This window comes from Lithobates pipiens, unplaced genomic scaffold (assembly GCF_037356315.1).
Source record: "Lithobates pipiens isolate NorthernLeopardFrog02 unplaced genomic scaffold, aLitPip1_a1.2 Scaffold_28, whole genome shotgun sequence".
In the NCBI taxonomy this organism is placed as follows: domain Eukaryota; kingdom Metazoa; phylum Chordata; class Amphibia; order Anura; family Ranidae; genus Lithobates; species Lithobates pipiens.
The window spans coordinates 174,869,447-174,884,125 of NW_027507789.1; the positions used below are offsets into that span (position 1 = coordinate 174,869,447).

General features: G+C 44.5%; 1 protein-coding gene across 2 annotated transcripts in view; it reads left to right on the top strand.

The window, feature by feature from the left end:
* Window positions 1-8,565: 8,565 nt before the first annotated feature.
* The window catches only part of LOC143935837 (NXPE family member 4-like), a 101,117-nt gene continuing 95,003 nt past the window's right edge, over window positions 8,566-14,679 (top strand). The window contains exon 1 of one of the 2 annotated variants that reach the window (XM_077459959.1): window positions 8,566-8,685. The gene's annotated coding sequence lies outside the window, so the exon portion shown is untranslated. The remainder of the gene's footprint in view (window positions 8,686-14,679) is intronic. The other variant, XM_077459957.1, reaches the window with a different exon arrangement.

A 14,679-nucleotide genomic window follows, 5' to 3' on the forward strand; every position in this document is an offset into this window, starting at 1 on the left:
CGCCGCGAACGTTCGGTTTCGCAAACGGTCGGCCGCGTTCGCGGTTCGCGAAACGTCCCGTCGGAAGTTCGTCCATCACTATTACCGAGCTGCCAAAGTGTGCAGAAAAATCCTCTGCTCTTCTTTCCCCTCTACAGGGGTTAGAGGAACAGGAGGTGGCAGTACAGGTCCCAGCAGGAGAGACAGGCAAAGGCTTCTATTCTCACATCTTTGTGGTTCGCAAGCCTTCGGGAAAGTTCAGGCTCATTCTGAACCTGAAACTTCTGAATGTCTCAGTCGCCTACAGGAGGTTTCGGATGGATTCAGTTTACTCGGGGAAGGCACTTCTTCCACCAAACTGTTTCATGGCATCAATGGATTTAAAAGATGCATATCTGCATATTCCCATCGCAGAGAACCACCAGCGTTTCCTCAGATTGGCAGTAAAAACCTCGGTAGGGGTGCTACACCTCCAGTTCAAAGCACTTCCCTTTTGGGCTATTCTCTTCCCCCCCCCCCCCCCCTGTATCTTCACCAAAGTTATGGTAGAAGTTCTGGCATTTCTACGACTCAAAGGAATCTCAATGATCGCATATCTCGACTATCTTCTCCTGTTTGCCCCTTCTCCGGCGCAGTTGATTCTGGATCTGCAGGTAGCAAAATACTTTTTTTAGAGAGCCGGGGGGGGCTCCTGAACCTGAAGCAGTCCAACTTAGTCCCATCCCAAAGGGTCACTTTCCTGGGGTATATGTTGGACTCAACAGAACAAAAGGTCTTCCTTCCCTTGGAGAAAATCCAAAAGGTAGACAAAGCATTGTTGCTTCTCCAGGGCAGCCGTCAGGTCTCGGTGAGGAAGGTCATGTCGGCCTTGGGCTTGCTGACATCCACGCTCATGGAAGTTCAGTGGGCGGGGTTACATTTCCGTCCTCTGCAACTATTCATCTTGAGGGTTTGGGACCACAGCCATGGGTCTTTGGACTCTGGTTTCGGTTCCAACTCGGGTCAAGAGGTCCCTTTGGTGGTGGAGAAAGGGGGCAAATTTGTCACAAGGTCTGGAGTGGGTTTTACCAGTGTCCAGGGTTGTTGCAACCGATGCGAGCGGCTCAGGCTTGCGTGCACACCTAGACTCCCGATTGGTACAAGGTACTTGGGAGAGGAGGGAGTCAAAGAGATCCTCGAATTGGAGGGAGCTGAGAGCAGTAGATCTGGCACTAGGGGCCTTTCAGAGGGAACTTTAGGGACATCATGTGCGAGTCCGGTCGGACAATTCCTCGGTAGTGGCTTACGTCAACAGGCAGGGGGGCACCAGGAGCGGATCCTTATGGGCCCTAGCAAAAGCCATCCTCAGGTGGGCCGAAGCAAATGTCCTATCCCTTTCAGCGATACATTTGAAGGGGGAGCAAAATCAGGTGGCAGATTTCCTCAGCAGGAGAACGCTGAGAGAAGGCAACTGGGTTCTGAAGCAAGAGGTTTTCAAAATGGTCACCCAAAGGTGTGGGGCGTTAGGAGTGGAAGCACTAGCACAGAGCTGGAGATTCTCCAGGTGTTATGCTTTTTCCCCCTCCAGTTCTGATCCCTGCAGTGTTGAGGAAGTTTCAGGTGGAGAACACTATTCTCATTCTAATTGTGCCACACTGGCCCAGGAGGCCGTGGTTCTCCATTCTGAAGGGTCTGTCTGTGGAACCCCCCTGGATGCTCCCAGTCCAGGAGGATCTTCTTTCTCAGGGTCCAATCTGCTGTCCTCAGGGGGTGCGGTGGAACCTTGCAGCTTGGCTACTGAGGAGGGGCAAAGGGTTCTCGGATAACTTAGTAGCCACTCTCCTAAGTTGCAGGTAAAAGTAAACGCAGGCCATTTACTTGAAGGTATGGAAGCGGTTCAATAGCTTGTGCTCAGAGAACTCTTTTGATGTGCGCAGCTCTGTAGCCATTCTAGAGTTCCTGCAGGCAGGGGCAGATAAAGGCCTAGCTCTTAGGACCTTGAAGGGTCAGGTATACGCTTTAAGCGTATTTCTGGAAAGATATCTAGCAACAGACCCTTGGATAGGGAGGTTTTTTAGAGCCTTAAGTGGAAAGAGACCTGTCAGAAATTCCCCCTTTCCAGTATGGGATCTTTCATTCGTTTTACAGGTTCTCACGGGGGAACCCTTTGAGCCATTGGAATCTTGCACGTTAAGATTGATCGCTCTCAAAGCTGTGTTTTTGGTGGCAATCGCAACGGCAAGGAGAGTGAGTGAACTCGAAGCCCTTTCTGTTAGGGCACCCTTTTTTCTGGTTTTTCCAGACCGTTTGATTTTTGAAGACGGATCTGGCCTATTTACCAAAGGTAGCCTTTAGTTTTCATAGAGACCAGAAGATTGTGCTGCCTACTTCCTGTTCAAATCCTGTGAGAGAACAGGAACACATTTTTCATAGATTGGACATTTAGAAGATGTGTCCATTATTTAGATTGCACAAGTCAGTTCAGAAAGTCTGATTCACTCTTTGTATTTTCAGGGGTCAGGAAGGGTTCCAGAGCCTCTAAACGTACAATAGCCAGATGGTTAAGGTTGACCATTGGGCAGGCTTGCGTGACAGGGGGGTTGGAACCCCCAGTTCAGATCAGGGCAGTGGCGACTTCTCAGGCAGAGTGGACTGGTACTTCTCCAGAACAGATTTGTAGAGCTGCGACATGGTCCAGTTTTTCTACGTTCATGAGGCACTACAGATTGGATCTTCTGTCAGCCAAGGACCAAGCCTTTGGTCGTAAGGTGCTGCAGGCAGTAGTACCACCCTAAGGTAAGGTGCACGCTTATCCTCTCTACGGTGGCTGTCCTGAAAGACTGACTTGGGGAAAAACTGAGTTGCTTACCGGTAACATCCTTTTCCAGGAGTCTTTCAGGACAGCACCAGTTCCCACCCAGGTTTTTGAATATCTTTGGGAACCCATCGCATGAGACCGTCAGGTAAGATAAAGTTGGTTTGTCTGACGTGTTCTTGTGTCTCCTCAGTTGGCCGGAGGTACTCTGGAAGAACTGAGGGGACGGAGGTATTCTGCAAGAACTGAGGGGACGGCGGGAGGATGAGACTTAAATTGTGAAATTGAAGGAGGTGTTTCCTAAGAGGGGAGGAGCCAGGGTCTCTCTAAGGTTGTTGTCCTGAAAGACTCCTGGTAAAGGATGTTACCAGTAAGTAACTCCGCTTTTTTTTTCAAACAAGAGTGCGCTTGTAAGACCGCTACGCAAATACGGTGTGACAAAGTATTGCAACGACCGCCATTTTAATCTCTAGGGCAGTGATGGCGAACCTTGGCACCCCAGATGTTTTGGAACTACATTTCCCATGATGCTCGTGCACACTGCAGTGTAGCTGAGCATCATGGGAAATGTAGTTCCAAAACATCTGGGGTGCCAAGGTTCGCCATCACTGCTCTAGGGTGTTAGAAAAAAATGTATAATGTTTGGGAGTTCTAAAGTAATTTTCTAGCAAAAAGTTAAAATCTAAAAAAAAAAAAAAACCTCTGTCTTAAAGCGGTTAAACAAGTACATTGGCGAGTATTATACTGTTCAGTGCCACTTGGATTCTGTTAGCTTTCAGCGCTGTCACTTTTTGAATAACAATTGCGGGTCATGCAACACTGTACCCATATCAAATTTTTATCATTTTATTTTTTTTTTTACCCAAATAGAGCTTTCTTTTGGTGGTATTTAATCACCACTGTGTTTTTTTTTTTTTGCTAAACAAACAAAAAATGATTACATTTTGAAGTGAAAAAAAAGTAATTGTTATAAAATTTAGCGCTGATGAGGCTACACTGGTGGCCACTGGTGGTGGTGGGTACTAATCAGAAGTCGCTGAGGATGCACTGATAGGTGGCGCTAATGGGTGCCTGCCAGAAACCATGAAATCAGACAGACAGAAGTACAGTTAAAAGAACTAACTTGGTCAAAACATCTGAATAACCAAAAACGTATCCGAATTTATATTTTGGACCGAATAGCAATTGCACGTGTTTAGTACTTAAAGGGATTGTACAGCCTCAATGTTTTTTGCCTTAATGCATTCTATGCTTTAAGGTATAAAACCTTCTTTGCTGCAGCTCTCCCAAGACCCCACCTTTTTTACTTACCTGAGCCTGATCCAGTCTATTGATGAGCACAAGCCCAGCGGCTCCAGGCACCATCTCTCTCATCATTGGACAGATTGGCTTGCATTGGCTCCCGCTGCTGTCAATCAAATCCAGTGACACAGGAGTCGGGGCGGGGCTGAGTCCTGCTGTCTGGGTCAATAGCAGTGAGATTCAGGAGCATGGATGCCCTCATGGAAAGGGGCACTCCAGAAGAGGAGGCTTGGGGCTGATCCGTGCAAAACCCTTGCACAGAGCAGGCAAGTATAACATGTATGTTATTTTAATTGATGAGATTTTACAACCCCTTTAACCTTGTATTTTACTAGAATGAACACTTTAACCAAAGTTGTATATAGTTCATGTCCAAGGATGAGATCAAACACAAAAGAAGAATTTTATCAAGGCAGGAAAATTTGTCAAGCAGATAATTACCTTGTTGCTTTAAGAACTTTGTAGTATTATTGTGCATAAGAATTAAAATGGTCCTGTTGCAGCCGGGAGGACGGGTCACCCACTAATGAGCTCATTCACATGGAGAGCGAGAGCTCCATAGCTTAATCCTGTTTTTTAATTTTTTTTTTTTTTTTTTAAAGATAAAATTCCCCCCTTATCGGACATGAACTTGCAAGGTTGGAAAATCAACGTTGTATAGCCCCACCTGATGCGTTTTGTCATCTGCGACATCATTTGAGGGTATGTAGTATTTGTGCAGCAATTTTTCAAGCGCCTCCTTCTTCTTCTTCCTTCTTCTTCTTCTTTTTTTTTTTTTTTTTTTTTTTTAATACAAACTACAGATAACCCGATATCTTTGTATAATGTGAAAGATTATGTTACGCCAAGTAAATAGATACCCAACATGTTACGCTTTAAAATTGTGCACGCTCGTGGGATGGTGCCAAACTTCAGTTATTAATCTCCATAGGGGATGCTTTTTAACTTTTATTTTTTTTAATAGGTTACATGTTTATAGCTACAGAGGAGGTCTAGCACTAGAATTATTGCTCTTGCTCTAAGGATCGCAGCGTATGTAACCTTTGTGTATCTGGCTCTGATACTAGCCAGTGCCTCACCAGCCACTGACCTCACTGCACGTCCCTGATATATGCATTGGTACTGGATGCCATCTGGCCTTTGGGAAGCATCCACAATGCTTTTGAAGGTAAAAAGGGCTTCCAGAGGCCGTGTTGGGTTGTGAATGGGCTTGCGGTGCAACGGCTAAACTCTAAGCCATTGTACACATGGTCGGAGATTCCGATGGAATGTGTCCTATCGGACCGTTTTGTCACATAATCCGACTGTGTGTGGTCTCCATCGGACTGTTTCCATCGGAGTATCCGACGGACCAAGTTTTCCAACTTGTCCGTAAAATTTTCGGACATACTCCGATCTTGTGTAGCCTACTCTGTCGGACAAAGTGCCACGCATGCTCAGATCAAATTCCTAGACCAAAGCTATTGGCTACTAGCCTGAACATAGTCCCGTCGTAATGAAATAACGTCATCACGTTATGTACAATCGGATTTTCCGACAACTTTGTCCAACCGTGTGTATGCAACAGTTTCCATCTGGCAAAATCCCACGGATTTGGTTGTCTGCATGTCCGACCGTGTGTACAAGGGCTGAGATTTGGTCACAAAGCAGATTAAGAGTCATTGTAGATGCTAAGCCACGTGGCCTTATACAACCTTGTATGCTTGCCAGGTATTGTGTACTGAGCCCTGCCTTTTTAACGCCTGTATAAAACGATAATTGCAAAGCTATTTGCTTTAGACAAACCATAGATTGACTGACTATAATTCACCGGCTTAACCACTTCAATAACAGGCACTTCCCCCTTCCTGTCCAGGCCAATTTTTAGCTTTCAGTGCTGTCACTTTTTAAATGACAATTGCGCGATCATACTACTCTGTACCCAAACAAAATTTTTATCACTTTGTTCCCACAAATAGAGCTTTCTTTTGGTGGTATTTGATCACCTCTGCAGTTTTTTTTTTTTTTTTTTTTTCTGTTATAAAATGTTGTAAATAAGTAATTTTTCTCCTTCACTGATGAGGTTGGACTGACAGTCTCTGATAAGGCGGTACAGATATGGCACCAATGGGCATTGATGGAGGTGCACTGGGCATGAATAGGTGGCACAGGTGGGCACTGATGGGTGAAACTGAAAGGCTGCATTGACAGGCACTGGTAAGCGACACTGATGGTCACTGGGTGGCACTGATTGGCATATCCCTGGTGGTCCGGGTTGACATCCCTGGTGGTCCTGGCAGCATCCCTGGTGGTTCTGGGTGGGCATCCATGGTGGGGGGGGGGCTGCGCCGATAAACAATTGGCACAGACCCCCCCCCCCCATTAAGAGAGCAGCCGATCAGCTCTCCGCTACTCGCGTCTGTCAGACGAGTGAGGAAAGCCAATAAACGTCTCTTCCTGTTTACACTGTGATCCATCGAAGTCTCTTTACCGAGTTCGGTGTTGTGTCAGACTGACACAACATCTCTTGCCACACTGTGTGCCCTCTAGGGCGTGCAATCGTGGCTTATCATATGACGCCCAGTCAGGCTAACTGAACCACTTCCCGGCTGTCATTTTGCTATAGGCCAGGCGGGAAGTGGTTAAAGTATAACTAAATTCCCAGTAAAAAAAATGAATACATGTAGATATTTTCAGGGTGCAAGCATCCATTATTTTATTTCTGTTAAATAATTTTACAAATGTACAGACATCAATGTCTCCCAAGAAAAGGTGTCCAGTTCCCCCCCATAGACAATCAATACATTTTTGATCGCCTCTATGGCCTTGGGGGGGGGGGGGGGGGGGCAGAGCTGCGTCATAACTTCACTTACGGCCCATGCTGGAAGTAAACAAATTTTTTGCCCAAAAAAAAATAAGTGAGCTAGATCTAAGGTTGTAAGCACAAAAAAATCCAAACAGAAGGGGAAAGAAAAAGAATTGGGACTTATGGCTTATTGAATAACAGTAAACACATGCTGGATAATATAAAATATATGAATATTTGATTGGTTAAATATAAAACATGGTGGTAGATTGAGGTTACTGATACTAAACTAGCCCAATTCATGTGACTGGTTACAATGGACTAGCCAAACGCATACACATGTGGCACAAGAACATACAACAAGTGAATTTGTGTCGGTTGTGCTCACTCGGATATGCCGAGTGTTCAGCAATGGCTGTTAATAGAACAACCTGACACCAACACCCCCCCCGGAGGCTCAAGTCATGAAAGAGGATGGGTAAGGGGTAAAGAGGGGAGAACCGTGGAATCCAATCAGCTCTGTATATTGGGGAAATACTATAATACAGCTGTTAGTTTATGGTACCGTTACAAGTAGACCGTCATGACAAAGTACCCTTTAAAATTCAAGGCTTCAATGTAAACTTGAGTATAGATTATAGTTATGTGCTGATATGGTAAGTCCACAGTTGACATTGACCTCGGTTAGTGGGTACTGGATGGCAAATGCAAAGGTAACGCTGGTATACTGCATCAGTCATGTCACCACTCCTAGTGGCGGATATAGGACCAGTCGGTATGATTCATCCTCCACCTTAGCCGCGTCTCCTTATATGTGGAAATACCTTCTGGCCGATTGGCTTTGAAGCACTGCTTTTTTAGATGACAAAGAAATCCCACTTTCACTGTTCCTTATGTAGGGACTGATATGGATCCACGGAAAGACATCTCTCACCATCTTCCCTCAGCCCTTAACAGGGGATCGTAGCCCATCAGTGTCTCAGAGGGTTTCGCCAACACCACAGGGGATGCTGACGTAACGTGGCGTCTGACCAGAAATGACATCAACACGTTTCAAAATGCTATTGCGTAGCTTCATCTGGACTACGAGGGCCGTGCGACCATGTCCTCCGGCCACGCCCCCTGGATTGCTATCAGGTTTTTATTAAATGGCCATTACATTTCTTAAACTCCATATTTCCCTTGTATGTTGGTTTAAACTGTAAGTATTTGAATTCATTACCACGTCAGACCCAGAAAGGTTTTAACCCCTTCATGATCAGGTAATTTTTTTTTTTTTTGTGACGCTGCATTGCGTTATTTTAACTGACGCTTGCGTGGTCATGTGACACTGTACACAAATTAAAATTGATCTTTTGGTGGTATTTGATAAAAAAATAAAAAAAAAGTTAAGACCAGTTATTAGTGCTAAAAATATATGCACTGTTACTGTACTAATGAGTGGCATGGAAGTGGTTAACACCAGGGGGCGAATCAAAGGGTTAAGTGTGTTCCTAGGGGGTGCATGCTATCTGTGTGGGGGATGGTCTGACTGGGGAAACGCAGACATCCATGTTCCTGCTTAGCAGGAACACAAGATCTCTATGTTCTCCCCTTTTTTTTTTTTTCAAGGCTATGAAAGGATAATAGAAAGTAAGAAGAGGAGGGAGCAGGAGGCAAAAAGCAAACGCTTTTACAACAGGAGAGGGATGCAGCAGTGTTAACTCCCAGCAGGTCCCGCCCTCTATTTAGCTTTCTAAGTTAACCAAAAGGTGATTAGTTTCTCCAGTAGCTCCATCCCTATATTCAGTGCTGCTGTGTCTCCAGCTCTGCACACCTGAGTAAGGTATGAAGGGGCAGAGCTGGGGGGGGTTGATGTGTAATATGCAGAGGGCTGTGTAATGTGCAGGGAAGCTGTGTGTGTATTGCGAAGAGTAGCTGTGTAATGTAAAGGGGTTCAGAGATGCAAGGACTGTGTAATGTAAAGGGACCAGAGGTGCAGGGGTTGTGTAATGTAAAAGGGGCCAGAAATGCAAGGTATTTGTAATGTGCAGGGGCCGTGTAATGTAAAGGGGTGCCAGAGGTGCAGGGGCCGTGTAATGTAAAGGGGTGCCAGAGGTGCAGGGGCTGTGTAATGTAACGTAAAAGGGGGGTTTTCCTACATTTTAGCTGCAGTTATAGCTACAGTCCTATAGATTTCTATTAGGCTGCGTGGGTTTTGTTGGGGTTTTTATTTTTATTTTTTTAATATGCATTTTCTCAAAGTGCATGCAAAGGTCCTGCATGCTGTATCCTTGGCACTCTTTAAGAAAACAGGAAAATAATTTCTTTTGGGGGGGGGTTGTGACACTGTCACCATGTTTTACTGCACCAGGTGATGCCAACACTAGTGACTCCACTGATAACAATAAATATGTTTAAAAAAAAACACTTGTTCAAATTTATCGTTGGTAACAAATGGTTACAAGAATGTGTATTCTGACTGTGTGTGTGTGTGTGTGTGTGAAGAAGACTCAGGGAGGTAGAACCTATTAAGAAAGGATGGGTGTACATGCATAACATAAGATACAGAGCTCATGTTAGTAGATATACAAAAAAATAAAATTTTGCTTTTGTGTAAAAGAGAATTGAAGGTATATCTGATTCCATGAATGGGTACAAGACTTTTTAAGGGTGCGATCATAAAACGGGCAAAAAGTTCTAGCAAGTATGCAAACCCTATTAAAGTCAACAGGACAAGAATATGAAAAATCAAATGTCCTCATTTTAAAGGATAATATGCAACTTATTGCCATAAAAAGTGTTTGAGGACCCGGGTGCTGCACTAGCGGACATGTATCAATGCAAAAAAAGTTTAAAAACTATTTTTTTATTTTTTGTTACATTTTAATGATCCTTAAAGTGAAATAATTTAAATTAAATCTTGCTTTCAATATCGTGCCGGGGGGGTCCCCTTAGTCTGCCTGTAAAGTGTGATGCGCCACTGACTTTTCTATTTCCGTCATTCTTTCGTTTACATTTCAGCTGTCATTGGGAAAGCCTGCTGACAGCTGATGAATTATGGGTAGTTTAGAACTCGGCGGCCGGCATCCCAGGCCACTCCTCAACCAACAGCTATTCTTCACATAGAATTTGAATCAGGTGATCGTTTTTTTTTTGACCGATCCTAATTCATATTGTTCTAAAAATTTGGAATTCGTTAGAAAGCGAAAAAATTATACAAATGTCAACAAATACAGTGTGATACATCGGAATCTGATTAACCAAACATTTGTCCGAAATTTAAATTCGGAAAGAAATTGCACATGTTTGGTACTTAAAGGGATTGTAAAGTCTCAAGGGTTTTTCACCTTAATGCATTCTATGCATTAAGGAGAAAAACCTTGAGACTTTACTGATTTGAACTTGTGCCAGAAAAAGCCCGGTCGTTTCACACAAGGAAATGTGTAGTATTATTTTTTTTAACTGGTCTACCTTTTTGAGAAAGGCTCCAGGGAGAGATGCCATTAGTTTTCAACACTTATTTCTTTCCTTGTTGCCTTTTATTTATTTTTTTATTTAGTTTGTCACATGATTGCTATTAGTTTTTACTAAATTGCCTTTCTTAAACTCCATATTTCCCTTGTATGTTTAAACTGTAAGTATATGAACTTATTTATTTATTTTATTTTTTGCACAGATTGTCAGAGAACTACCAGAGAATGATAAACAAGCCATTGGTGCTTCAAGAACTGTTCGTTAATCCTTCTTTCTTGGTGGATGAGCCCTAGAAAAAGTCAATGTGCAATAATGAGTTCCTCCAGCAGTTGGAAGTGATTGCTGTCTCACTCGTGGTGTGTGTGTGTGTGTGTGGTGTGGTTTTTGGGAGTGGATGTGTGAGGCAGTGCCGGATCTTTCACAGGGATGCATAATTTGGGGTTTTCTGCTGATATAAGCCATTGTACACACGTTCAGACATTCTGACAACCAAATCTGTTGGATTTTGTCTGAAACTGTTGCATACACACAGTCGGACAAAGTTGTTGGAAAATCCGATTGTACATAACGTGATGAAGTTATTTCGTTACGACAGGACTACGTTCAGGCTAGTAGCCAATAGCTTTGGTCTAGGAATTTGATCTGAGCATGCGTGGCACTTTGTCCGTCGGAGTAGGCTACACATGATCGGAGTATGTCCGATCAGGGCATTTTGTCGGAAAATTTTACGGGCAAGTTGGAAAACTTGGTCCGTCGGATACTCTGACGGAAACGGTCCGATAGGAAACATTCCGTCTGAATCTCCGACCGTGTGTACAAGGGCTAAGATTTCAGAGCTTGCAGGGAGGGATCCCTGTGACTGATCAAGTCATGAAGATCCTCTGGAATGGTCGGCCCGCAAAGATGTGGCAAATGGTGACAAAGTGGATTTAAAGTTTCAAACATTTCAAGTGATGAAAACGTTATGAATTTATTGGTAAAAATGTGTGAAAATATACAGCCAATTCATGGTTTTCCCTACTTCAAGGCTACGAAACAAAGTCAGAGGTGGGAGCAGGAGGCATAATTGAGAACACTTCTTTTTTTATGCAGAGAGACACAGCAGTGATGAATAGTGGGCGGGAGCTGCCGGAGTTCACGTTTCAAGTTAACCAGAAAGTGATTGGTTGCTCTAGCAGCTCTCCCGCCCTGCATGCCCAAGTAAGATAGGCAGGGCCGCCATCAGGGAGGCAGGGCCGCCATCAGGGGGGTACAGCCGTCACAACTGTAAGGGGCCCGCTGGGGCCAGAAGAAGGCAGGATGGGTGGAGGGGAGCTGTGCTCTGCATTACAGAAACTATCTTGCAGCTTCTGCTCTTTACTGCCACCTCTGGCTACTATGTGTTTGTGCACCCCTCGTGTGATTTGTACTGAGCTTCTCAGCAACATGTCAGCTTTGTGAAAACCGACTGGGACTAGGTAGGAAAACCTTCTTTTCAAGTAGGGGCTGTGAGGGATATACAGGTGTGTAGTGACATATTTATACAGGGGGGTGTGTGGGGGGGGCCAACATATATACAGGATTGCGGGGGGGCCCTGAGTGTGTACAGGTGAGGTGGCCAGTGTGCGGATTCAGTAGGATGGCCTGTGGGCAAGCCCTGGTGAATGTTGGTGGTCAGGCTCATGAGGGGTGGGGGCCCAGGCCTAAAGCTGTGTAAGGGGCCCAAAAATTTCTGATAGCTGCTCTGAAGATAGGAATAGGAGTAATATAGGGAGGGGCAGAGCTGTGGGGGCTGTCTAATGTAAAGGGGTGCAGGAGCTGTGTAATGTAAAGAAAGCTAGAGGTGCAGGGTCATAATGTAAAGGGGCGCCAGAGGTGCGGGGCCATGTAATGTAAAGGGGACTGTAGATCTGAGGGAGACATGCAAGGAAAATACAAAACCGCATTTTAGCTTGCACGTGATTGGATGATAAAATCAGCAGAGCTTACACTTATTTCAGAGCTACCCCTTAAGCCCCATGCACACTATCAGTTTTTCTGATAGTGTGGGTTTACCAAAACCTTTGTAGTGCAAGGGCCTGGCTGATTGCATACAAATTGAAACTGCTAAGGTTTGACCTCATATTATATGGTTTTGGTAAATCCTGAACGAAAAACTCAGCAGAAAAACTGATAGTGTGTATGGGGTTTTCGATTTAGAGCGACTGCACTTGCAGTGCAAAGTGGATTTGCCTTTCGGAAATCCCCACTGTGTCTATGTGTGTATAATGTGTGAAGATGAATCAGTGAGGTAGGACCTATTAAAGGATGGGTGTACATGCATAAAATAAGATATAGAGATCATGTTGGGAGATCTACAAGAAAAAAAAAATTGGTTTTATGTAAAAGAGCATTGAAGGTATATCTGGTTCCATGGATGGGTCTGTATGTACAGAAATTTAAGTACAAGACTTTAGAGGTAAGATCATAAAAGAGATACAAACGTTAAGATGGGAGGGGGGCGGAATGCTGACACGTAGGACCGAGCCAGAGATCCTGGCCCCGCCTGTGACCCTTGCCTCCCCTGGCGCTGACCTGCTGAGGCTGTTGTGCTGGCTAATGCCGCTCGCGCCTACTGTCCAACCCCCCCTGCTTGGTACGGAGCACTCTGTAGCTCCACGAGCTGGTCTCTGGAGCTTGGTTCCTGGCTTGGTATAGTGAGGTCTTTTGAGGTGAGTTCTACAGCTCCCCTGAGTGAACCCACCATTACAGATACTTCCAAAAGGAAGGGGAAGGAGGCTAAATGGACTGTGGTAGGAAAATGGTTTCACAATTAGGAGCCTGGGTGCTGGAAGTTCTCAGTGGTAGAGGTGCTGACCTATGAACAGGCCTGTTGAGGCCCTCCTGGGAACTTAAATATCTTGTGAACCCTTTCCCTCCTCCTTCTCTCACCTGAGTATCTGTGTCATAATTTTCGAATTTGGAAAAATTGTTTTATATTCTATTTGGGGAAAGCAACCGATGAAAATGAGGGAGCAGGCAAAGGAGTTCCACCTGCTCCTAGTCCAGGAGGTATTAAGCGCTGTATGCCAGCAGATACCAGTATAGTGGAGGATGGACATGGCAGCCCTAAGCAGGGGATTGCATTACGAATGGGAACTAGCAGGCAAAAAATATTGGAGAATAAAGCAGGAAAACTTAATGACCCAACCTCTACCCATTCAAGGAGCAATGGTAATAATTCCCAGGGGGGCCTTAAAGCTCAAAATGGGGCACAGAAGGAGAGGAGGTGAACCATTTATGGAAGAAGCTCTACAAGCGACGGAAGCTCAGGAGGGAGTCTCTCAAATTAAAGAGATGTTGGCTGAGATGCTAGTAAAAATGGAGATTTCATTAAAAGTAGACACTGCCACAAAAAGGTCAGATATTGGGCAAGTTCTGGGTAGGGTAGAATAGATAGAGGAAAGGCTGGATAATCGTGACCAGAGACTAGAGGAAATAACTGAGCAGATGAAATCTTTGCAGAGAATAAATAGGGCTCTCTTGTATAAGGCTGGATTCACACCTATGCATTTTTAGTGCAATTTGCAGAGTTGTACTACAGTTCATTTAACATGGTTTCCTATGGAACACGTTCTGTTGTGCAAATCTGCAAAATGCAAAAAGTGCTAAAAATGCATAGGTGTGAATCCAGCCTAAAATGGCAGACCAAGAGAACCGAAGTCTATATAAAAATCTGCAAATAAGAGGTTTTTTAGAAAAGCACAGCAGTGAGGAATTAATGAAAGTGATGAAGGAACTGTTTAATCCCATATTCGAGAGAAATGGCAGAGACACTGAAAATTGATAGAGTGCACATGATCTCAAGATTAAAGGTGGCCTTGCGGTTCGCGGCTAACTTTGCTTGTTTGCGAATCGCCAAACCGACGGACATAGTTTGTTTACATTGTGAAGAACTTTGACCCATGACACATCCATCATGGGGTACAGGGCAGCCAATTGAGACATTTCAGCACATGGACATACCCCCTACCTTATAAATAGACCTGATCTGGTGGCCATTTTACATTCTGTCTTTTGTCAGTGTAGGGAAAGGACACTGTGTGGAGCAGGGACAGTCAGTCTAATCACTAGCTATTACTATTAGGTCCACAAAAGTCCTTTTAAGGACTGGTATAAGTGTACAGTATATAGGGTTGTAATATACTTTCTCTCAAATATAGAAGGCATATTATAGTGCACTGCATGCAGTGCTGCTGACCGATCCTGCAGCTGTCGTTTCTCAGTGTAGGGAGGGACAATTTGGTTTTTGGAGCCGGGACAGTCTGCAATTCACTAGCTACTACTAAGACTGGTATAGGTGTACTATTTGGTGTGCAGTATATAGGGGTGTAATATACGTATA